Source organism: Glycine max, chromosome 11 (genome assembly GCF_000004515.6).
Source record: "Glycine max cultivar Williams 82 chromosome 11, Glycine_max_v4.0, whole genome shotgun sequence".
In the NCBI taxonomy this organism is placed as follows: domain Eukaryota; kingdom Viridiplantae; phylum Streptophyta; class Magnoliopsida; order Fabales; family Fabaceae; genus Glycine; species Glycine max.
This window is the reverse complement of record NC_038247.2, coordinates 32,755,640-32,780,791: the sequence shown is the minus strand read 5'-3', so window position 1 is coordinate 32,780,791 and position 25,152 is coordinate 32,755,640. Positions and strand designations below refer to the sequence as shown.

The window sequence follows — 25,152 nt, the reverse complement described above, 5'->3', positions numbered from 1 at the left end:
TTCTCTTTCAGTCAAGTCCTCTTTGTCACTTTCTTCTTGAATAAAAGATGATGAGGCTCTAAGTGCTATTCCTTTTCTCTTTATATCATTCTCTTCATGTTGATGGAGTCTCATAAGTTCCATTTCATGTTCTTGAAGTTTTCCAAAGAGAGTGGCAAGAGACATATTAGTGAGATCTCTTGATTCTGCAATTGCTGTTACTTTTGGTTGTCATTGCCTGCTTAAACATCTCAACACTTTGTTAATAAGATCTTCATTAGGAAATATTTTTCCCAATGATGCAAGATGATTAACTATACGAGTAAATCTCTTATGCATATCTTCTATGGTCTCATATTGAAACATTTTGAACAATTCATATTCATGTGTGAGAGTGTTTATTCTAGATCTCTTGACATCAGTTGTGCCTTCATATGTTACTTGCAATGTATCCCACATTTCTTTTGCATTTTTACAATTTGAGACTCTAAAAAATTCATTCATGCCTAATGCAGAAGTGATTATATTTTTGGCCTTTAAATTGTATTGAACCTTTCTTCTTTCATCATCATTCCATTCTTCTCTTGGTTTTTCTATAGTTGCATTTCCCACTACCTTTGTAGGAATAAAAGGACCAACTTCAATGGCTTCCCATATATTTAAATCTATGGCTTCAATAAGGATATGCATTCGGGTTTTCCAATAGTGATAACCCTCGCCATTGAATATAAGAGGCCTATCAATAGAATTTCTCTCAAGAAATGGAATGTTGGATGAGGCCATATCTATTCTTGAAGTTTTTAAACTTTATACAAGAATCCTGCTTTGATACCACTTGTTAGACAAATGGCCTCAGTTATCTTAAGAAGGGGGGTTGAATTAAGATAACAAGAACTATTCCCCAATTAAAATGCCACTCTCTCTTTTTAGATTAACAATGCACCCTTAACATGAATTACTCAAAAGACAATTCAAAATAAACTTCTTTCAAGCCAAAGATAAATAGCAATAAATAAAATAAGTTTAAGGGAAGAGAGAAATGCAAACTTGATTTATACTAGTTCGACCACTTCCTGTGCCTACGTCCAGTCCTCAAGCAACCCACTTGAGATTTTCCACTCTCTTGTAAAATCCTTTTACAAGTTCTGAACACACAAGGACAATCCTTCCTTTGTGTTCAGAATTCTTTTACAACAAGAGACCCTTAGTCTCTTAATCCCTTTTCAGAAGTAAGAAGATGAGAAGAAGAAATCTCTCTTGAAAGAGATAGATTATACAATGAAGATCAATCACAATTCCTTATTGAATATGAAAGTGTTTGACCAAGGAATCTTTGAGATGATAAGACATTTCAATTCAGAAAAACTCTCTTAATCTTTTGAGAGGATAAAACTTTTTGAGCAATCAAAACTCTCTCTATATTCATGTTTCCAAGTCACATATAAATAGACCTTTGATGGCCATTCATAAACCATTTGAATAGATGTGACTCTTGGAAGTTATTTTTTGAAGATCTCCTCTGGTAATCGATTACAGGATTTGTGTAATCGATTACAGCTTTTAAAATTTGAATTAAAATGTTTATTAACTGCTGGTAATCGATTACCAATATGGTGTAATTGATTACACAGTCTAAAATTTGAATTCAAATATTTAGTAGCTGTTGTAAATCATTTTTTGCCACTGGTAATCGATTACATTCTCTGGTAATCGATTACCAGAGAGTAAATCTCTTGAAAAACACTTTTTAACTTAAATTACTTGGCCAAACCTTTTGCTATATCAATTAGGAATTCCCTTCCTATAATACTAGTGATCATCTTGATGTTGTGACTTGTATTCTTGAATCATTGTCTTGAATTTAAACTTGAAAAGCCCATTTGCATCATTTGCATCAAATCATCATGATTATCATCAAAACACCAAAGGCATTTGCTTCTACACATATGTTCTCAAGTCTAGACTAATACATTTGCTGCCCAAGTTTCATGGTCTTGCAGGTGAAGATCCTCATAAGCATCTTAAGGGGTTCCATATTGTTTGTTCCACCATGAAGCCCCCTGATGTCCAAGAAGATCATATCTTTCTAAAGGCTTTTCCTCATTCTCTGGAGGGAGTGGCAAAAGATTGGCTATACTACCTTGCTCCCAAGTCCATTTTCAGCTGGGATGACCTTAAGAGGGTGTTCTTGGAGAAATTCTTCCCTGCATCTAGGACCACTACCATCAGAAAAGACATTTTAGGCATCGGGAAACTTAGTGGAGAGAGCTTGTATGAGTACTGGGAAAGATTCAAGAAATTGCGTGCAAGCTGTCCTCACCACCAGATTTCTGAGCAACTCCTCCTTCAATATTTCTATGAGGGACTTAGCAACATGGAGAGGAGTATGATTGATGCTGCCAATGGTGGAGCCCTTGGTGATATGACTCTTGTTGAGGCTAGGAATTTGATTGAGAAGATGGCTTCCAACTCCCAACAATTTAGTGCAAGAAATGATGTTATTGTCCTTAGAGGAGTCCATGAGGTGGCCACAGATTCATCTTCATCAGCTGAAAATAAAAAGCTTGAGGGAAAACTTGATGCCTTGGTCAACCTAGTAACTCAGCTTGCCATGAATCAGAAATCTGCATCTGCACTTGTTGTAAGAGTCTGTGGTCTATGTTCTTCTGCAGATCACCATACAGATCTTTGTCCTTCTTTGCAGCAATCTGGAGTCAATGAGCAACTTGAAGCCTATGTTGCAAACATTTATAATAGACCCACTCAGCAGCAAAATCAACAACAGCAGAATAATTATGATCTTTCAAGCAACAAATACAATCCAGGTTGGAGGAATCATCCAAATCTGAGATGGACAAGTCCTCCACAACAACAACAGCCTGTCCCTCCCTTCCAAAATGTTGTTGGTCCAAGCAAGCCATACGTTCCTCCTCCAATGCAGCAGCAGCAACAACAAAGACAACAAGAAACTGAGGCTCCTCCTCAACCTTCCTTAGAAGAGTTAGTGAGACAAATGACCATCTAGAATATGAAATTTCAGCAAGAGACAAGAGCCCCCATTCAGAGTCTGACAAATCAGATAGGGCAGATGGCTACTTAGTTAAACCAAGCTCAGTCCCAAAATTCTGACAAATTGCCTTCACAAACTGTGCAGAATCCAAGAAATGTAAGTGTCATCACCTTGAGGTCTGGCAAGCAAACTGAAGTGCCTCCACCAGTAGCAGCACCTGCACCTGAACTTGTCAAGCTTCATTCTACACCTGAAAAAGAGGATGAGATAGTTGCACAAAAGAGAAAGCTTCCTAACAAAAATTTTCATGCAGGTGGACCTACTTCTAGTAATTCTGACTTGCTGTAGCCTCCTATCCCTCTTCCATTCCCACCTAGAGCAATTCCAAACAAAAAAATGGAAGAAGCGGGAAAGGAGATCTTGGAGACCTTCAGGAAAGTAGAGGTGAACATACCTCTGCTAGATGCCATCAAGCAAATTCCAAGATATGCCAAGTTTCTAAAGGAGTTGTGCACCCACAAAAGGAAGCTCAAAGGCAATGAAAGGATTAGCATGGGCAAAAATTTGTCAGCATTTATAGCTAAATCTATTCCTCACATTCCTGAGAAATGTAAGGACCCAGGTACTTTATGTATACCTTGCATTATTGGGAACAATAAATTTGAGAATGCCATGCTAGATCTAGGAGCATCAGTTAGTGTCATGCCTCTGTCCATTTTCAATTCTTTATCTCTTCGACCTTTGCAATCTACATATGTGGTGATTCATTTGGCAAATAGAAGTGTTGCTTACCTCGCAGGTTTCATAGAGGATGTGTTGGTTCGGGTTAATGAACTTATTTTTCCTGTTGATTTTTATGTTCTTAATATGGAAGATGGATTTTCCCATGGTTCAGTTCCAATTATTTTAGGTAGGTCGTTTATGAAAACAGCCTGAACCAAGATAGATGTTTATGCTGGCACATTGTCTATGGAATTTGGTGATATTGTTGTTCATTTTAACATTCTTGATGCCATGAAACATCCATCTGAGGATCATTCTATTTTTTGTGCTGAGATAATTGATCAGATTGTTGATGATTATATGTTTGATTTTGATCCTCTTCATGATAGGAAACATCCATTTTTATCTGATTTGCATACTTGTCATTTCTTATGCATTGACTCTGAACCTGAGTTTGAATTTGATCCTGTATCTGATTTTTATGCTAAGAGTGAATTTGAATTTGAGTCTGATGTTGTACCTCTTGATGTTGATTTTTTAGAGTCAGAATGCACAAACCATGTTGCAGGAAGTACATATACTTCTAACTTTCTTTATGAGGTACAAGCTGAGGAACCTTCCTCTTCTCCTACCCTAGTTCCTCCCACTGTTCAGCCACCACCCACACCAGAGTTGAAGCCTTTACCAGCAACCCTCAAATATGCTTACTTGGAGTGTAACATCCTGGAAATTTCTACCCGGAATTTTTGGAAACGATGTATTTTGAATGATTATACATATATAAGTATTATTCAGTGTATATGCCTATATGTTCTTGGTAGAAGTAGGAATAGTGGGGGCAAGATACGCGGGTTAGGCTAATTAAGGAAGAGAAATCCATAACTGGGAGGTTATGGGTTAATTCTTAATTAATTAGTTTAAAAATCATCGTTTTGCGTGCGACTTAGAATTTAACGAAACCAACCTCTGAACCACGCTCGGGGTTTTATTCTGAGCGTTTTGATATATATATTGCTTGCTTTCGAAAACTGGCCCCGACGGACGCAGAGAAACGCGAGGAACTGGAACCAGAGAAATGACACGCAAACCGAGGCAGGATTTTAGCGTTTCAAAGGTCAGATTTTTCTCACTTTTGTGGCTGAGTATGGGTCACAGTCAAAAGGGAAAGTGGGCCCTTTTTGCTCCACTCAAATGGAGACATGTGGCATTGCTAAAATAAAATAATAGAAAAAGAGAAAACCCTTTATTTAAAACCAAAAAGCTTTTCTCTCTCCTTACTCAGCCAAAGCAGAAAAATTCAGAAGCTCTCCCTCTCTCTCACGCAGCCTTCTTCTTCTCATCTTCCTCTACCATTGTTGCCCAACAAAGCTCCAACCTTTGGCCATCATTTCTGCTCCAAATCGCGAAAGGAGAGCATTTTTGGAGTCGTGAAGTGCGTGGCTACGAGTGGGACTTCGAAATTTCAGGTTTGGGTGGACTTCTTTCTCCTTTGATTTTCGTGGGTATGGGGTTTTGGGAGATATGATGGGTAGTCTTGCTAGTTTTCTGCTTCATGATAGTTATTTGTGAAGACTCTTGTTGAAAGCTTGTTGAAATTGCCATGTTTGGATGAGTTAGACATACCCATTCTGTTTTAGGGTTTTTGTGATGATGTTTGTGATGTTTATATGCTGAAATTGCTTATGGAAAACTGTTAGAGATGAATGGTAGAATTAACCTAGGGTTAGAAAGTGAAAATGTGGTGTTATGAGTGGAAAAAAAGTGAATTTTTGAGGGCTGGAAGGCCAAATCTGGAATTGGTAGTATTTAGAGGTTAGAGTGAGTTAATCTTAGCTTGAAGTGCCATTTAGGACTTATGAGAAAGGTTAGGCTGTGCTAGAGGGAAAAACAAATGACCAAAGTGAACAAAGAGTCATTTCTAAGGCAAATTTGGGTGTTGAAGAGTCAAATTTTGATTCGGTGAGATTTTAGGTGTAAATCCAGTTTGAGCAAGTTTAGATTGATGTTATAGACTTGTGTGAGGTGAGAGTTTGCTTCAAATTTACCTCATTCTAAATTTCACTTTTCAAACCTAGAAAACCCATTGAATGGAAGGGTGTTGGACACCTAGATTCTGTGTTGCTGTGCTTTAAAGCTTGACTTTGGTTTAGACATGATTGATACATGATTTGGGACTTGTAGGAATTGATTTGGGCAAGATTGGATGAGGGAAAGTGTGATTTTCGAAATCTGCACTTATGCAGAATTTTGCTGTCAAAATAGGTGCAGCAGGATTTTGGCTTGTGCAGAAAAATGCTTGTGTGTGGTTGGCTGTGGAAAGAGTAGTGCAGAATGAGTTCTGGATGTTTGCTAGTAGATCCCAACGGTCACAATGTAGGCTTATGCACTATAGACTTCCAGTAAAATTTTGGAGTCGATCCAACGGTTAACGAATTGGATCGAAGGAATTGTTACTGGGGTCTTTAAGTGAGAAAAGCTGTGATTTTTGGTTGGTGTTTTGGGCAGAGTTTTCTGCCTTTGCCCTGTTTTGCTTGGCTATGATAATTTGTGCTGTTTGAATGTTGTATTACTTGGATGTTGGGAAAGCTTGGGAGGATTGATGGGGACCCGGTGTTGAGAGGAACGAGGATATGGGCTACGTGGGAGTACGTGAGATCAGTTGGAGGTGGGCAACAGGGGATGGTGGGTTTATGCACGCTTTGTGGATGTGGAAAACTTGTTGTGCACCATCGCCCGACCGCCACCTAGTACCACATGTGATGGGTACCCCATAATCCTACAAGCTTGAGATGAGGAAGTGTAGAAGGGTGAAACTTCCTGCTTTTATTCGTTGACCACAGAGTGGTACCTGGAGATATGTCGCGGGGGTCAGGAGACCTTGGGGACGTCAGGTGGGGTGCTATTGCCCAAAACCAAGCTTGACCAATCCCGACCCAACCCGGGCATAGTCGGTCAGTGAGAACCTGTGATGTACCTAAACAGGCGAGCTCCTGGCAGTCAACAGATAAAAGGAACAAAGACCACAAAGCAAGGAGGCTTGTGGTGGCTGGCCAGCTGTGAATCTTGTGTGATATATGGGTTATGGCCTCTGGTAATCGATTACCAAGGGTGGGTAATCGATTACAAGGCTTAAAAATGAAGACAGGAGGCTAAGATGGTCTCTGGTAATCGATTACCACGGGGTGTAATCGATTACCATGCTTGAAAAGGAGGTCAGGAAGCCATGAGGGCTTCTGGTAATCGATTACCAAGAGGGTGTAATCGATTACCAGGCTTAGAAAGGGGACTGGAACATTGTGGAGGCCTCTGGTAATCGATTACCAGCCTGTGTAATCGATTACACAGAGGAACATGCCACTGGTAATCGATTACCAGGTATGTGTAATCGATTACACAGTGCATTTTTGCATATTTCATGTCCTGAGGCTGTATAATTCAAGTTTAGCCTCTGGTAATCGATTACCAAGGCTGTGTAATTGATTGCCAGAGATGAAAGGTCTTAAGATACCCCTTTTACTTGCATGTAGTGGTTATGAGACAAATTGTGTGCAGCGCAGTTAGATTCTTGTGAAAGAGTCTACCCCTTTCTTTTCTTCCTTGTAGATCATGATGGCGGCGCAGCTAATCCGTGATCGAGTAGAGATGGAGTGCCTAGAGGGAGCTTGGGAGACCCTCGAAGGCAACACGAGGTGCCGATTTCGGGGCACCATTCGATTTACAGCGACTTCTTTACTGCATCCAGATGAGCCTGCACGGACGCTTCAGCGCACGGTGGAGTGGATACTACCCACGCCTACACCATATCGTCTAGTGGAGCCAGTCCAAGTGATCGAGGTGACGTCATCCGAGGAAGACCCTGAGGAGGATCTGGAGGAGCTACCTCCTGAGCCTGTTGTGGATGCCCTTGACTTCCTAGAGGGTGATGAGGATCCACTTCTTGAGGTGGATTCTCCCGAGGAAGTCATGTCGGCATCTGAGGCAGATTCTACGGAGGATAGTGGCCCGGGGGAGATGGCGATCAGCGGAGGCTCTTCATCATAGTGGACAGCTCTTCGGACTAGTTTTATATACTTTTTGAGGGTGGGTGTATCTAGGACTGACTGTTAGGTTTACTCTTTTGTTTTTGTATGGGTAGACCTGATGTATAGGAATTTGATGATTGTATACATGTGGCTGAAGCCACCACTATAGACACCTTTGCTCTGGATGACACTGTGTATTTTGTAAAACTCCCATATTTTGGACAGCTTTAAATGATGAATGCATTTATGATCGATCTTGTTATTTGAAAAGAAAGCATTAGCAAATTTATTTGTAAAAGAGTTTATCGAACGTATTTTATTCTTTTATTTTCACGTGACGACCTAAAGTAATGGCTGGTACGTTCTTCCTTTTGAAATAACAAAATAGTTTAGAGATTATGAGCGGTAAGAAAGAAATGACTCCGAATAGAGTTGTGAACTGGCCATTCAGGACTCTATAGTGAGGATTTTCCTTCTAAACCTAGTTATGATGAAAAGAGAAAGAAATGAAAAAGAAAAAGAAGAAAAAAAAAATTTACCGTGGTCTTTGTTAATTAAATTATTACTATTAAACCAGTCATTAATTTAGGGACGCCACATGGAGGACAAGGAAAAATTTCCAGTGATCATCTCTGCCTCCCTTGTTGCTGAGCAAGAGGAGAAGTTGTTGCTAGTTCTCAAGAAGCACAAGAAAGCCATTGGATGGACTTTAGCAGACATTCCTGGTATTAGCCCATCTACCTGCATGCATAGGATACTTTTAGAGGATGGAGCTAAGCCAGTGAGGCAGCCACAGCGACAACTCAACCTCGTTATTCTAGATGTGGTGAAAAAGGAAGCGACCACAAGCTGGAATCATCTACCCCATTTCTAACAGCCAGTTGGTGAGTCCAGTCCAAGTGGTTCCTAAGAAGACATGCCTCACAGTGATTAAGAATGAAAGGGATGAGCTTATCCCCACAAGAGTGCAGAACAGTTGGCGAGTCTGCATTGATTATAGGAGGCTGAACCAGGTGACCAGAAAAGATCATTTTCCCCTGCCATTCATTGATCAAATGCTTGAGCGCTTGGCAGGTAAGTCTCGTTACTGTTTTCTTGATGGTTTTTCTAGTTATTTACAAATTCATATTGCTCTTGAGGATCAAGAAAAGACCACATTCACCTGTCCCTTTGGCACTTTTGCCTATAGGAGGATGCCCTTTGGCCTATGCAACACCCCTGGTACTTTCCAGCGGTGTATGCTTAGCATTTTCAGTGCTTTTTTAGCGAGTTTCATAGAGGTGTTTATGGATGATTTTACTGTTTATGGATCCTCTTTTGATGCATGTTTGGATAGTCTGGATAGAATTCTTAATAGATGCATTGAAACTAACCTTGTGCTGAATTTAGGACATATCATTTCCAGTAGGGGCATAGAGGTAGACCCTACAAAAATAGATGTTATTTCACAATTGCCTTACCCTTCTTGCGTGCGAGAGGTTCGTTCTTTTCTTGGTCATGCAGGGTTTTTTAGGCGCTTTATCAAGGATTTTAGCAAAGTGGCCCTTCCACTATCCAATCTGCTGCAAAAGAAGGTGGAGTTTGATTTTGATGACCGGTGCAAAGAGGCTTTTGATTGCCTCAAGCGTGCGGTGCACCCCTATCATTCAGGCACCTAATTGGACAGCCCCATTTGAGCTAATGTGCGATGCATCCAATTACGCATTGAGGGTTGTCCTTGCTCAAAAGATTGACAAGCTGCCTCGGGTAATCTACTACGCTTCCAGAACTTTGGATGTTGGCCAAGCAAATTACACTACCACAGAGAAGGAGCTATTAGCGATATTTTTTTCTCTTGAGAAATTTCGTTCATATTTACTTGGTACCTGTGTTATTGTTTATACTGACCATGCAGCTCTGAAGTACCTATTGAAGAAGGCTGAATCAAAGCCTAGATTGATCAGGTGGATGCTTTGGCTCCAAGAGTTTGATTTGGAGATCCGTGATCGGAGTGGTGCACAGAACCTCGTGGCTGACCATCTGAGTAGGATTGAGCGCATGTCTGAGGACTCACCCATTCGGGATGATTTTCTGGATGACCATTTGTACATTCTGTATAGTATTTCTGATTCCTTCCCCCACTCCTTGGTTTGCTAATATTGTGAATTATTTGGTTGCTTCTATTTTTCCTCCCTTAGCATCTAAAGCTCAAAATGATAAAATTAAGAGCGATGCTAAGCATTATATTTGGGATGACCCCTATTTGTGGAAGTTGTGCAGTGACCAGGTTATTAGGAGATACATTCCAGACCATGAGATTGACTCAGTCCTACAATTCTGTCATTCTTCCGCACCAAGTGGCCATCTTAGCATACAGAGGACAGCTCGCAAGGTGCTTGACTGAGGTTTCTATTGGCCCACCATTTTCAAGGATGCGTGGAGAATTTGTAGCACTTGTGAGCCTTGTCAGAGAGCAGGCGACTCACTTTCATGGAGACAACAAATGCATCAACAACCCATGTTATTTTGTGAGGTGTTTGATGTCTGGGGTATAGATTTTATGGGGCCTTTCCCTGTCTCTTTTGGTTTTGTTTATATTCTCCTTGCTGTTGATTATGTTTCAAAATGGGTGGAAGCCAAACCCACCAGAACTAACGATGCTAAGGTTGTTGTGGATTTTGTTAGATCTAATCTGTTTTGCAGGTTTGGAGTCCCTAGAGCCATCGTTAGTGATCAAGGCACCCATTTTTGTAACAGATCCATGTATGCCTTGCTCAAAAAGTATGGGGTCGTGCACAGAATTTCCACACCTTACCACCCCCAAACTAATGGGCAGGCTGAGATTTCAAACAGGGAGATAAAAAGGATCTAGGAGAAGATTGTGCAGCCAAACAGAAAGGATTGGAGCACCAGGATGGATGATGCTCTTTGGGCGCATAGGACTGCCTATAAAGCACCCATAGGAATGTCTCCTCATCGGGTTGTCTTTGTCAAGGCATGTCATCTTCCTGTAGAGATAGAGCACAGAGCCTACTGGGTTGTAAAGACCTGCAACTTCTCTATTGATTAGGCTGGAGAGGAAAGGAAGTTGCAACTAAGTGAGCTAGATGAGATTCGTTTAGAAGCCTATGAGAATTCCAAATTCTACAAGGAGAAGACCAAGAAGTTCCATGACAGCCTGATAGTTAAGGAAGGATTTCGTGGTTGGACAGAAAGTTTTTTTTGTATAACTCTAAGCTCAGACTCATGAGTGGTAAGTTGAGGTAAAAGTGGATTGGTCCTTTTGTGGTGATTAATGTTTTCCCTTATGGTACAGTGGAGTCAAAAAGTGAATCCACAATTAAGAGCTTCAAGGCAAATGGACAACGGCTGAACCCATTCTTCACAAATCCCTCCTTAGTGGATGTAGTGGGGGAGGAGCCCTCCTTACTTCACCTTATTTTTTTTTTGCAATGATTTAGGGAGTTTTTTTTTCTATTTTTGTCCCCTTCTTTACTTTTATTCCACTTGTCCAATTTTATTGATTGTTTGGATTGTTCTTGTTTTTAGGATTGTGCTCCATGGAGGCCAATGTGTTGTTTAAGTGGGGGGGGGGGGGGGGGAGATTGTTCTTTAATTTTGTTGATTTTGTTGGATATTCTAGATTAATTTTGTTGGGTTTTCTAGTTTAATTTTTTTAGGTTTTCTAGGTTAATTTTGTTATTTTGGTTTTATGTTTTGTGTACAACATTGCATGTTTCTCTTTGAATTATAGGTTATGTACAAGTAATGGGTAATTGTTTTTGAAATAAGAATTTCTTGGCATTTTGTGAATTGAAATCCTTGTTTTTCTCTGCATGTCAAGTTAGTTTTGAAAGTTCGAATTGGAAGTGATAGATTTACCCTTGGTGAGAATTTGAGCCATCATCATCCATTTTATTCGGTTTGTTTTGCCCCATTGATTGCTTGCACAATAGCCTTGGCTTGACTCTTGTTGATACTTCTTGCTACACATGCATGTTGGGAGATGATTTAGGCATTTTGTTCTTATAAGTCTCTAGCCAAATGAGCCTACCTTGAATTAATTCCTTTGATAGCCCCTTTGAGCCTATGTTCCCCTTTCTTTATTTTGAAGCTCATTACAAGCCTTAAGTGAAAAACCATGATCTCACCCTACCCTTAAGGAATTTTGGAGCTTTGGAATTTTTTTGGGAATAAGTGTGGGGGGGGGGGGGGGTATGTTTCATTGGATGATATGTTTTTGTTGGCCATGCTTGATGATGTATTTGGGCCATGCTTGATGTATATACATATATTGCCTAATTGTTGCTTTATTTTTTCAATTGCTTTCAATTGCTACTGTTCAAATTAAAAAAAAAAACAAAAAAATGAAAAAGAAAAACAGAAAAAGAATGAAGTTGAATACATGAGGTCTTGGTTTGAAGACTTGGATTGGTTTGAGGACTTGGTTGATTTTGTTTTGGGTTTACTTTTTATGCTTAATTTTTAATTTTGGTTTTGGGGTTTACTACTCTTTCTTAGTTCTCAATTATTCCCCATTGCTCCTCTATTCCTTTGGGTTTTAGCTACTTATCTCATACTTTCCTCTACCTTGTCCTTGGCCCCATTACAACCTTAAAATACCTTTTGATCCTCATATGCATGTGTTTGTGGTGTGGTTGTCAATTTTAGAGTTTTGCCAAGTCTATGTGGTGTTTGTTTTCATGGGTGCTCTAAGAGTAGACAGTAGCCTAGACACTTGAGAGATAGAGTGCATATCTTATGAGGCTTTATCACTTTTCATTCTTGAGATGATTGACTATCTTGCCATGTTTGAGATGCTTGGATGATTTTCATGACTGTCTTGATTCTTTAACTCTCTACATGTTGGATGTAGCCCATTCATTTCATTCATTGAGATTCATTGAGAAACATGTAATTGTTTTTGTGTTTGTTTGTTTCTCTTTAATGTCACTGGATTTGTTCCTTGCTTTGCATTTTGATTTTGCCCAGGAGTGCAAAAGGCTAAGTGTGGGGGGATTTGATGTGTCATTATTTTCTCCTATTTCTTAACCCTTTTTGTCACCATTTTAATTATTGATTAGCCTTAATTGTCAAATTAATTATGCAGTTTTATCATTTGGACCTACTTGACTAATTTTGTGTTTCTAATTTAATTTCAAGAGAATTATAAACAATTGAGCTTGAATCCGGAATTGGGCTTGGACTTGAAGAGAGCAAACAATTTTATTTTATCAAATCTTATCTTATCCAGATTTTATTTCATCTAGATTTTATTTCGTCCAGATTTTATTTCATCCAATCTTATCTTATCTTGTCCAGATTTTATTTTATTTCGTTTATGGGCTTAGACTTAAAATAGATTTGTAAGCTTTGGGGCTAAGGACCTATATAACAACACCAGGGTTTTAGTTTTAGGAGTTTTTTGGAGAGGAGAATAATTTTAGGCTTTTGCAATTCTATTTTTTATTGTTTTTCATGCACACTGTTCATGTAGCAATAAAATTCGTTTTCTGCAATTTCATTTCTGCTTCAATCTGCAATTTTGTTTTCTGCTTCCAATTGCAATTTCGTTTTCTTCTGATTAATGGAAGGCTAAGTCTCCAACGTTGTTTTCTCTGAGGATCAAGCACAGCTCTCTTTGAAGTTTTGTTATTACTATTGAATTCTGATAAGTTTTTCCTCTTCACCAATTGCTCTGTATTTGTTACTATTAATCCATGCATGCTTAGTGCTTGATTAATTGTCTCTATGCTTAATTTATGTTCATGCTTAATGATCAGTTTCGTTCATGATTAATTTGTGTATGTGTTGCTTAATCACATAATGACAACCTTATGTTAAATTTCGCTTAGTAATTTAATTTAGGGTTGGATTAAGTGGTTGAACTGGCTAGGGATAAATCCTCGTAACCTAGGATAAGAGACTTGCTTGTGAATCAAGGGGAAACAACATGTTTTAATTCTGTTATTTTCTAATTAAAATTTGCTTGCTGTTTAAATTACAAAAACAAACACCCCTCCCCCAATTTGTTACTGTTTTATCACTATCTATTATGAACGTTGGTTGACCATTGCTCGTTGGGAGATGACCTAGGATCACTTCCTAGATACTTCATTTTTAATGTTTATTTGATTCGGGTACGGCCTCGATCAAATTTGGCATCGTTGCAAGGGAGCAGTGGGCCAAAGGTTCATAATAGTGTTTTGTGTGTAGCTCTGTCATTTAGGTTGTGAGTGTATGTTGTTTTGTTTTGTGTATCGTTCTGTTTTTCATTCAGTCGCGTTCCCTATTTAGCGACTGTTTTTAGCAACTGATTCAGTTAGTGTTTTGTTGTGAACAGTGATTAGCGACTGGGTATTATACAAAATGTAAATTCAAAAAAGTGAATCATCCTCTCCATCAGTAACATGAGCAAATATCCTTTGAATAGTGGTGTCATTGTTTACAAAGTTTTCCACTGACATATTGCTTAAATCCACCCAGCTATGTCTTCATCACATACAATATTAAATAAATAAAATCACCAACTTGCTCATAACATTATACCTAAACCTATTACAATAAGACAACTACTATACCTATGCAATATGCAGGAATTTGAAAGGCTCCTAATGGAACTAGTTTCAGGCAACAAAATTGATTCAATGATTCAAATACCATTGATTTAACAACAGAGAATCTTGTTATTTCAAGCTTATATTCATGATTTGCTAAGCGAAATTCAGCACTGTTTCTTAGTACACTAACATTCTACAAAATATAGAGCTTTCCTTCTTCCATATTTAAACTTAGCAGATTCCAAATATCTTCTTTAATAGATGTTTCAATTTGGTCTCCCTTATTCCATATAAAAATAAAACTTGGTGTAAGGCAGAAAGACAATTTTGCCTTATATTAATAAAAAACAAATAACCTATACACACAAAAAATTCATACCTGGCTATCAAACAAAATCATTTCAAACCTCCCAATTGCATTCCCATTAACATGGTCAACTGTTTTCCACAGCTTACTAACTTAAGCCTTCACAGCCCAACAGGTAATAGAAGGAGTAATAGCCTTCAATGGGATTAACATGTATCCTGAAACTGCCATCACCTTAGCACAAGGGTGTTTCGAAGGCAACTGTGTTGTGTGCTCCTAAAATCAGCTTGGTGAAATAAGATTGATGGCAATCACACGAACACACCTCTGTTGCGTGCTTTCTACCTTGCAATTTCTTACTTCACAATGTTTGTAATCCCTATAGTTTTAACCAGTCATTTCATAAGCACAAAAGTTAGTAGCCTCTACTAATAGTGACTGTTGCAATCTAGTTATCTCAAAGCTAAAAGATCATCGTCTGCAACTGTGTAGTGCACAAGTCAATAGCTTTGACTGCAACTGTGCTATAATCTATCATAACGTGGGCCACGATGGGACGGCGAAATAAAAAATTAAAAAGATAAATAAATTAATTAATTGTTTTCCACCCCAATAGAATGGATCTAGGGTCAACCTAACAAACAATTGTAAGTTGGAGTTATATCCAAGACTTTGAAGGTGATTTGAAATATGCACAGGCCAATCTAAATCGGGAGATCACTTTCCCCTCTCACATCACGCCAACTGCCATCGAAGGCTCTACCCACCATAAAGCTTGGCCTTATGTATGAGGCGTTGAATGGCAACTTGTCTAATGTCATTTTAGGCATGACATTAAGAGAATAACCATTGTCAACAAGCACCTTGGCCACCATATGATTTGCACCTTTGACCAACACATGCAAAGCCTTACTATGCCCCCTCCCTTCAATTGGTAACTCTTCATCAGTGAAAGTAAAATAATTAGTTGCATTGATATTATTGATTATTCCGCCAAACTTCTCCCCTGAGATGTCATGTGCCACATGCACCTCACTTGGAATTTTCATTAGTAACTTTCTATGAGGTTCAGAATGCATGAGAAACCCCAACAAGGAAATCTTACCCAGCATTTTATTTAGTTGTTCAATCGCTTTGAACTCACTCTATTATATAATCTTCAAAAGTTTGGTTGCCTCTTTAGCAGATATTTCTTTCTGACCAGAATTCTCCTTTTTCCCTTCAGGCTTTTCACTATGAACTTTTTCATTCACCATAAGACCTATTTTCTCGATTTTTGTTTCATTCGGCTTTACTTTACCCTTATCTTTCAATTCAGCTCGCAAATCGGGAGGAGTAAAAACACGTCCACTGCGCATCATGCCACTGATATCAGAAATGTTTGTGACTTTAGGGGTTGACTCGTTATGCCCATCATTCACGAGGGATACCTCATATCCTCCCTTTGATACTTGTACATCGTATCTCCATGGTACTTGTTCACCTATCGGCAAGTGTATCGATTTGCACAAGTAGTATTTAAACGGTAAGACCGAGTATCGTATCCACAAGGAATTTGTTTCACTTAGATTATGTATATACAGTATGTAAACACTTTTTTAGCTTTGGAAATGAAATAAAAGATTTAGTGATGGTTAAATTTTCTGCAATCAACTACTCTACTTATCAACTTATGAAATAAACTCAAAGCTATAAAAATACGATAAATATCAAGATGAAAAGCATCGGGGAGCCTTCTACTGAACTTTCTCTTGCCGTATAAAAAGGTTTTTCTCTATTTAACGTTATTCTAGCGCTCTTGCACTGAGTATATACTTAGACCTTGATTCCTCACAAGAATGAGCCTAACTCTCTTAGCTTTTGCCCTTGATTGCTCAACAAACTTGTTCTAAAAGAGCTACAATATGCGTATAGTGCAAAACATACTAGATTAATGTATTCTATTTCTAGATACACAGGTCTCTAGCTTGCTCTATCAAGTTCTAAGGATTTAAAGCATTTTCCAACACTCAAAAGCCTAACTAAACATACAAATGGATGATCAAGCCACAAGAATGTAAAATAAATGCAGATAGAAGCAAAGAACACTAGAAAATAACATTAAATAGATAGTTAGAGGTTTACATTAAGAGTGCTCAGTAGAATACTCCCCAACAAAGAAGTTTCTAGCCCTCCATTGACAAGGAGAGCTTAATACAAAGAAAAGCTAGTGTTTTTGTGAAAGAAAATGGAAAAGGATGGAGATGAATGTCTTCTCTCCAGCCTCTCTACCTTCTTCTCTCTGTTTTTACGTAGTAATGGCTTGGTCTAGCTTGGTGTCATATGGTTTCCCACCAACTCATTGTTTTAAGGGCTCTCAAACTTCTCAGCACATGAAGGTGCGCTCAGCGAGCATGTCTCGCTGAGCGAGAGTAAGTGAAAATCCGCTAAGCGAGCTTGGGCACGCTAAGCGTGAGAAGAGACAACATCCTTGTTGGGCGGGCTAGCTGCGCACTAAGCTTGTTGATCTTTGACTTATCCTCTTTTAGGGTTTTGCATCTGCTAAGCGAGCTGGCTGCCTCGCTAAGTGAATGAGGATCGCTTAGCCAATCTGCCTCGCTAAGCGAGTTCATTAACAGTTTTTCACACCTTTTCTTCTTTAGCCTACAAACTGAGTTGATTTCAACATTAGATCACAAAAATGGAGTTTCTACTCTATAAATTCACACAAGAATAAAAATATTTACAATTTCCACAAAAAGAACCATAAATTGGAGGCATGTTTGACGACCGGCAAGTGCACCGGATCGCACAAATAGTATTAAATGGTAAGTGAATACCGAGTATCGAACTCTTGGGGAACTTGTTTTACTTGGTAAAGCTATGTTTCAGTAAATGGGTGTCTTTGGATGAAAGTGTGGTGTGTGGTATGGACAAATATGTAAACTAAACTATTCAAAACCAATTGGGGTCTTGTATGCAATTCTATAAGCCCATAGTGCATCTTCCAATTTGATTGACCAATCTTTTATGGTTGACGCTACTATTTTCTCTAATATCTTCTTTAATTCCCTGCTGGATACTTCGGCTTGCCCATTAGTGTGCGGGTGATAGGGGGATGCCACCTTATGATTCACATGATATTGACTCAATACCTTTTGAAGCTGAACATTACAAAAATGTGAACCACCATCACTAATCAAAATCTGAGGCACCCCAAATCGAGCAAAAATATTCTTCTTTATAAACTTTACCACAACCTTAGCATCCTTTCTTGGCCACAGCTTCCACCCATTTAGACACGTAATCAACAGTCACCAAAATGTACTCATTACCTGCAGATGAAGGGAAAGGACCCATGAAGTCAATATCCCAACAATCAAAAACTTCAACTTCCATAATGTTTTGAAGAGGCATTTCATTCCTTCAGGAAATTCCCCCCATTCTTTGTCATTGATCACACTTCAAGACATGGTGATGGGCATCTTTGAAGAGTGTTGGCCAGAAAAATCTTGACTGTAAGACCTTAGCCGTTGTTTTCTCTCCACCATAATGCCCTCCACATGGTGAATTATGACAGTGCCATAATATACCCTTGGCCTCCTCACTTATTACACATTTTCTAAGGAGATTATCTGCACCTACCTTGAACAAGTGTGGATCATCCCATATATAAAATCGAGCATCATGGAAAAATTTCTTCTGTTGCTGCCAAGTGAGGTCTTTGGGGATGATACCAGCTACTTTGAAATTGGCCATGTCAGCAAAACAGGGTCTCTCTGCAATCAAAAACAAAGATTCATCAAGAAATTCATCTTTTATTTTAGCTTCCTTTAAAGTGACATCTTCATTCACTAGTCTAGATAGGTGGTCTGCTACCACATTTTCAGATCCTTTCTTGTCCCTGATGACTAAATCAAATTCTTGGAGTAATAATATCCATTTGATCAGTTGTGGTTTGGAATCCGCTTTGCGCAATAAATATTTAATTGCTGCATGATCAGTGTAAATTACTATCTTTGACCCCACCAAGTAAGATCGGAATTTCTCAAGTGCATAAATGATTGCCAGCAATTCTTTCTCATTAGTGGCATAATTGATCTGAGCATCATTCAACACTTTACTGGCATAGTAAGTGGTATGAAAAATTCTGCCCTTTCGCTGTCCCAGCACAACACCTACTGCATAATCACTTGCATCACACATTAACTCAAACTCTTGTCCCCAGTCTGGTGCTGTAATCACAAGAGCAAAGACTAACTTGGCTTTGAGGGTATTAAAGGCTTTTAAACATTCATCATTAAACACAAACATAGCATCCTTGTTCAGTAGATTACTCAGTGGTTTGGCGATTTTGGAAAAGTCCTTGATGAATCGCCGATAGAATCTAGCATGACCCAAAAAACTTTGTATGCCTTTAACATTAACTGGAGAGGGAAGTTTATCAATGAAATCAATCTTTGCTTTATACACCTCAATTCCTCTTCTAGAAATCTTCTGTCCCAGCACAATGCCTTCTTGAACCATGAAGTGGCATTTCTCCCAGTTGAGCACCTAATTAGATTCCTCACATCGATGTAACACTTTCTCTAGATTTGCTAGGCAATTGTCAAAAGATGCGCCGAAGACAGAGAAATCATCCATAAAGACTTCAATACATTTCTCTACCATGTCAGCAAAAATTGCCATCATACATCTCTGGAAAGTAGCTGAGGCATTACATAAACCAAAAGGCATGCAGCGATAAGCAAATACACCAAAAGGGCATGTAAAAGCTGTCTTTTCTTGGTCCTGAGGATCTACTGCAATTAGATTGTAGCCCGAATATCCATCTAAGAAACAGTAGAAAGATTGCCTTGCAAGTCTGCATTTGGTCCATGAAGGGATGCGGGTAATGGTCCTTCTTGGTTGCTTCATTCAGCTTTCTGTAATCAATACACATCCTCCACCCAGTAACTGTTCTTGTAGGAATTAGCTCATCTTTATCATTCTTTATCACTGTCATACCTCCCTTTTTCAAAACAACTTGAACAGGACTAACCCATGAACTGTCTGAGATGGGGTAGATAAGCCCTGCTTCCAGCAACTTGAGCACTTCCTTCCTTACTTCTTCTTTCATTATTGGATTCAACCTTCTTTTAGGTTGTCTCACGGGCTTGTAATCAGCTTCCATATTAATTTTGTGCATACAATATGATGGACTGATCCCTTTTAAATCGGAGATGTGCCAACCAATAGTGGCTTTGCGACTTTTCAGAATCTATACCAGTTGATCCTCTTCTTTCTTCTGCAAGGAGCTACTAATTATTACAGGTTTAGTCTCATTGTCCTCCAAGAATACATACTTTAGATGCACTGGAAGGGTCTTCAATTCTACTTTGGGCTTTTCCATTGGTCTACTATTTTCTAATGCTTCAAACATCACATAGCCATCAGACTTATCTTTTGGACCATCCAACTCTTCAATACAAGCTAACTCTTCTCCTTCATTTTTATTGACTAGACATTTTGTCACATTGTCGAATTCTTCCTCCAAAGGAGACCGTGATACCATGGCCGAGGTTGTTAATTCTATGTCCTGCTCCAACGTTTTTTCTTCAAAACAGGCCTCACTATCATCTGGGTGTTTCATTGCTTCAAATAAGTTAAAGGAGATCCTCTAATCCTCTACACTTAGTTCCAATTTACCTTTATCCATGTCTAATGTACAACTAGCATTTGACAGACAGGGTTGTCCCAGAATGATTGGAACCTCATGGTCTTCATGCCTTTCTTCTTTGACAATCAGTTGATGAGGAAATGTGCTAACTTGGAGATTATTTTCTTGTTGAGTGTGTACTTGCAAGCACTGCTCCCGTTGTTGCACTTTCTCCTCATCTTCTTCTTTTAAATCATGCTCATTTACAGGGATTTCCTCTTGAGCTTCAACCTCTACAAATTCTTCTTCTCTTCTGCCCACATCTTGAGTCACTTCTTCTACCAGCTTACCAACCTGAATTTCTGTACTTTTAAATGCTCGTTGAATTGATTCAATTGTATCTTTGAATTAAATCAACAAATTTTCCAGATTGAAACCTCTTTCTGCCTCCTTTTGATCGTAGGTTTATAACTCTGGTTCCCTTTGATGATCTTCTAAAGAATAGCTCTTGCTACAACGAATCTCATGATTTTGCATTGAATTTTGATTAGCTTTAGAGCTAGCATGATATGCCATGAATTCTTCATACACACTTTCAAGATCAGGAGCTCTTTCTTCTTCATAATGATTGTAGGGATTAAACTTTTGTCTCTACCCAGAATTATTCGTGGAATAAAGATAACAATTGTCCTTGTATTGCTCTCTTCGACAAAAATCACAATTTATTTATTGAATAGAAATAATAATCTCCATGATGCCGAATCAGAAGATTGAACTTCCTCTTCGAAAATGAAAGCTATTGTCCCATCTTGCAACAATTACCTTCTCCTTTCAGCTCAGTTCCTTCTTTAAAGTGGCTTCAATTTCCAAGTCCAGAGGAACTAAATCACCTATAGGAGGTCTATGCATACAAAACACTGATAGAAACAACAGTTATTCAATTCAAGAAGAAAACAAATATAAATAGAAAAAAATATTCACGTAATAAAAGTACAACAAAAAGACACTTAAAACTGACTAAACTTTTCCAAATAGAAAGAAGCTCCTCGGCAATGGCTCCATAAACTTGTTCGACGGTCGGCAAGTGCACCGGATCATGCAAGTAGTATAAAACGGTAAGTGAATACCGAGTATCAAACTCTCGGGGAACTTGTTTTACTTGGTAAGGTTGTGTTTCAGTAAATGGGTGTCTTTGGATGAAAGTGTGGTGTGTGGTATAGACAAATATGTAAACTAAACTATTCAAAAGCAAATCACGTGGGTAGTGATGTGTGAAGACAGATAGACAATGTGTTGGTCTTCTTACTGGGTGACTGATGTTATAAAGGATGTTCTTTACCTAACAATGTACATGTGTTCTATGTTGTCTCCTGGACTACTAAACCTCAGATGTCTCTTGTTGGACTAAACTTAACCAGAACCGCATTAAGACATAACATAACAAAAACTAGGTTACTATACCCAGATGTCTCGTGAAAATACAATAAGCTAGCCCTATCCTATCAGGTTCTAAGGATCAAACCATTTCCCAATGTTGAGTGACCCTAACTAAGCATGCAGTTGCATGATCAAGGCAAATACACACTAAAATTAAGTACTGATAGCACAGTGAACACATAAAACATCATTAGATAGATATACAAATATTTACATCAAATACACCATAGGAAGAACCAACTGAGAATTTAGCTCTCTGTAGCAAGGAAGCTTCCTTTACAACAATGAGAAGAGAAGATGAAAGATAGAAGAAATACAAGTAGTGGGGATGTCTCCTCCACCTCTAGAAACGTCACAATCTCTCAAAATCTCATCTGAAGCTCCGCAAAATGGCTTCCTCGTCAAGCTCAGCTCTCTCTCAATCTCTCCACAGCCAAAAACTCTCAAAAAACTCAACAACCCTTCCAAAATCGAGATTTCAGCTTTAAATAGGCATTCCTGTCGGTGGGTGCGTGCTTAGCGGAAGATTAGTTCGCTTAGCGCGCATAAGTGACTTCTGGCTTAGTGCCAGTCTTCTCGCTAAGCCTAAGGGTTAAAGGTGGTGCGCTTAGCAAGTTCACACTCACTCAACACCTCTACACAACTAATCCTTCTTCCAGATTCTTCTGCGCACTCAGCCGGAGGATGGTGTGCTTAGCGGATGACTCGCCTAGCGCATGGTCTGGCTTAGCGAGTTCATAAATTCTGCACTTCACCAATCTTGCCCATTTTTCCTGAAATTGAAAAGGAATGATCATTAAATACACCAAATTGGGATACAGAGTACCTATTACTTAAATTAACAAAAAGTAATTACAATACTACCAAAAATAACTATAAATGGGAGAAGTCATATACAATTTACAACAGTTTCTTACACAAAAGTTAGTCATATTTACCGACTAACAAGGCACATTGCTATTTTCTTACTAATTTTCAATGCACTAAAAACTCATGAATAGCAATTAACAGTACTGCTTTGTTATTATCATACGGGAATGATGATGGGGCCTTCAAAATAATAGGTTGGAAGCCTTGAGACATATATGTGGTCGCATTTCTAGTGAAATGAATCACTAGGGGTTTAGGTACATTCATATTGGTGTCACTCGACTACATAAACACCTCACCTTCCTCCTTCCTCCTATGACTGATTTCAATTCGGTTGTCATTCATCAAATCCTATAAAAGCTCCTTAAACTTTAAGCATTCTTTCACATCAAGAGTGTCTTGGGATGCAACGGGCATCGATCCTCCTCATCACCCTCGCAATCAACCATACTAACTTTGCACAACTCTTTCAAGATAAATCTCTTAGAAGTTGAGACGTCCTCCACCCTTCTCTTCAATTCCCATATCTCCTCATTCTCTATAACATTCACAAAAGAACTCCCATGGTTCACGAGCGGGTTAATTCACACATTGGGATTGTCTTCCTGAAATTTCAGCCAACCTGCATCAATCAAACTTTGCACCTTATGTTTCAAGGTCATACAATAATCGATGGAATGCCCCGGAGCTCCACCATGATAAGCACACGTCACATTCAGGTTGTACCCTCTAGGAAATGGAGGTTGAGAAATCTTTGTTGGGCTCATTGCCACCATTGCATTGTTGAGAAAATATGGGAGTAAGTCAACATATGATATTAGGATTGGGGTGAATTCTACAGGCTTTCTTTCTGGGAAATTCTTCCCTTGGTTGGTGTTTTGGTTGGTATTAGCGGTGGTGTTTGGTCTTGGTTGTGCAGCAGGTAGATTTTGTGGCCGATTTAGGGATGGCTTTGGTTGGTAGGGTGGTGGGTAATAGGTAGAACTAATGTTGGTTGAGTAGTGATATAGTTGGGGAGGATATTGGTACATGGGATTATAAGGGGCTAGTGGGAAATTTGGCCATGTAGGAACAACAGTCAAATCATGGGTTTCTCCCTCCTTCTTCTTCCCTCCACTCATCCCAAGTCTCTTATTATTAGAACCAGTAGAAGCAGCATAATCAAATTTCCCTCTTCTCAGACCCACTTCGATCCTCTCGCCAGGAAACACTAAATCTCCAAAACTTGAAGGCATGTAACCTACCATCTTCTCGTAGTAGAACACCGACAATGTGTCTATTATCATTGTTATCATCCCTCTCTCCACCATCGAGGGCATTACTTGAGCTACCAGATCTCTCAACCTTTGAGTGTATTATTTGAAAGATTCATTGTCTCTCTTGCACATATTCTATAGTTGCATTCTATCTAGAGCCATATCAGAGTTATGCTGATATTGCCTAATGAAGGCATCCATTAGGTCCTTCCAGGAACGGATTTGAGAAGGTTCCAAGTTAGTATATCAGGTAATAGCTGCCCCAGCGAGACTTTCCTGGAAGAAATGCATCAACAACTTTTCATCTTTCGCATATGCCCCTAACTTCCTACAATACATTTTCAGGTGATTCTTTGGGCAAGTGGTTCCTTTGTATTTATCAAAATCTAGCACTTTGAACTTTGGAGGAATAACAACATTGGGTACCAAGCACAACTCTGCCATGTCAGTAAAAGCATAATTTCCTCTTCCTTCAATGACCCTCAATCTTTTCTTTATATGATCAAATTTTTCTTTCTCAATTATAGCAAGAGGCCCTCCTACCATCACAAAATGTAAAGGTTGGGATGGTGGTCGATACTGAGGGCCCCCTGGACCGTTCAGCACGGGGACACTAGAAAATGCACATCCTTCAGTGGTATATCCTGGATAAACCTTGAAACCCGCCAGAGTGTGGTCTTGGGGAGCTTCATGGATTTCCCCCATGGGTTGAGAGACATGGGCATGGGTATGATCAGGTTAGGGTTGTTGATTCTCAATGAGTACGGGTGTAGAACTACTGATATTTTCATCGGGAGTCTATACATCAGTGGATAGTGTATAATTAGGAGGCAAACCATATGGTGGAAAGGAATGTTTGCTTTGAACCTGAACATAATGAGGCTCATATGCATTTGCCTCTACCTAGCCCCCTTGACCTATTACATATGAGATTGGACGACTCTCTTGATTGAAACCGGGCGGGTGAATTGGGTCCTTTTCAATAGCAGTACTGGCGGCAACAACTGTAACAGCGTTGACCTCCAGCAACTTCCTCATGCTCATCATCGCTTCCATCATCGTTGTCATCTGCTCCTTCATGGCCTCCATATCGGCCTTCATTTTCTCATGTACTTATTCTATGTCACTCATTATCCTTGTCTTGGCACGCATTTGGTAAGGGTGACGTAGAGTGCAGTCTTTCTTTCTTTGCACAATGATTAATGTTTCAGATTTCAAGGAAAGAATGTAATGAGCAATGCATAACAATACGACAAAACAAATAAGCATGAATGCATGTGAATGATAAGTTGTTGAAGTATTACAAATTTTACATAGAACATTCAATAGAACATAAGGTCGAATCCACTCTAATTTTCATTAAAACAACATTGTTCATCACATCCCATCAAA

The 25,152-nt window shown here is 39.0% G+C and overlaps 1 pseudogene; it reads left to right on the top strand.

Annotated features, from left to right (window-relative positions):
• Nucleotides 1–9,660: 9,660 nt before the first annotated feature.
• LOC100789325 (uncharacterized) overlaps nucleotides 9,661–25,152 on the top strand; it is a 120,020-nt pseudogene continuing 104,528 nt past the window's right edge.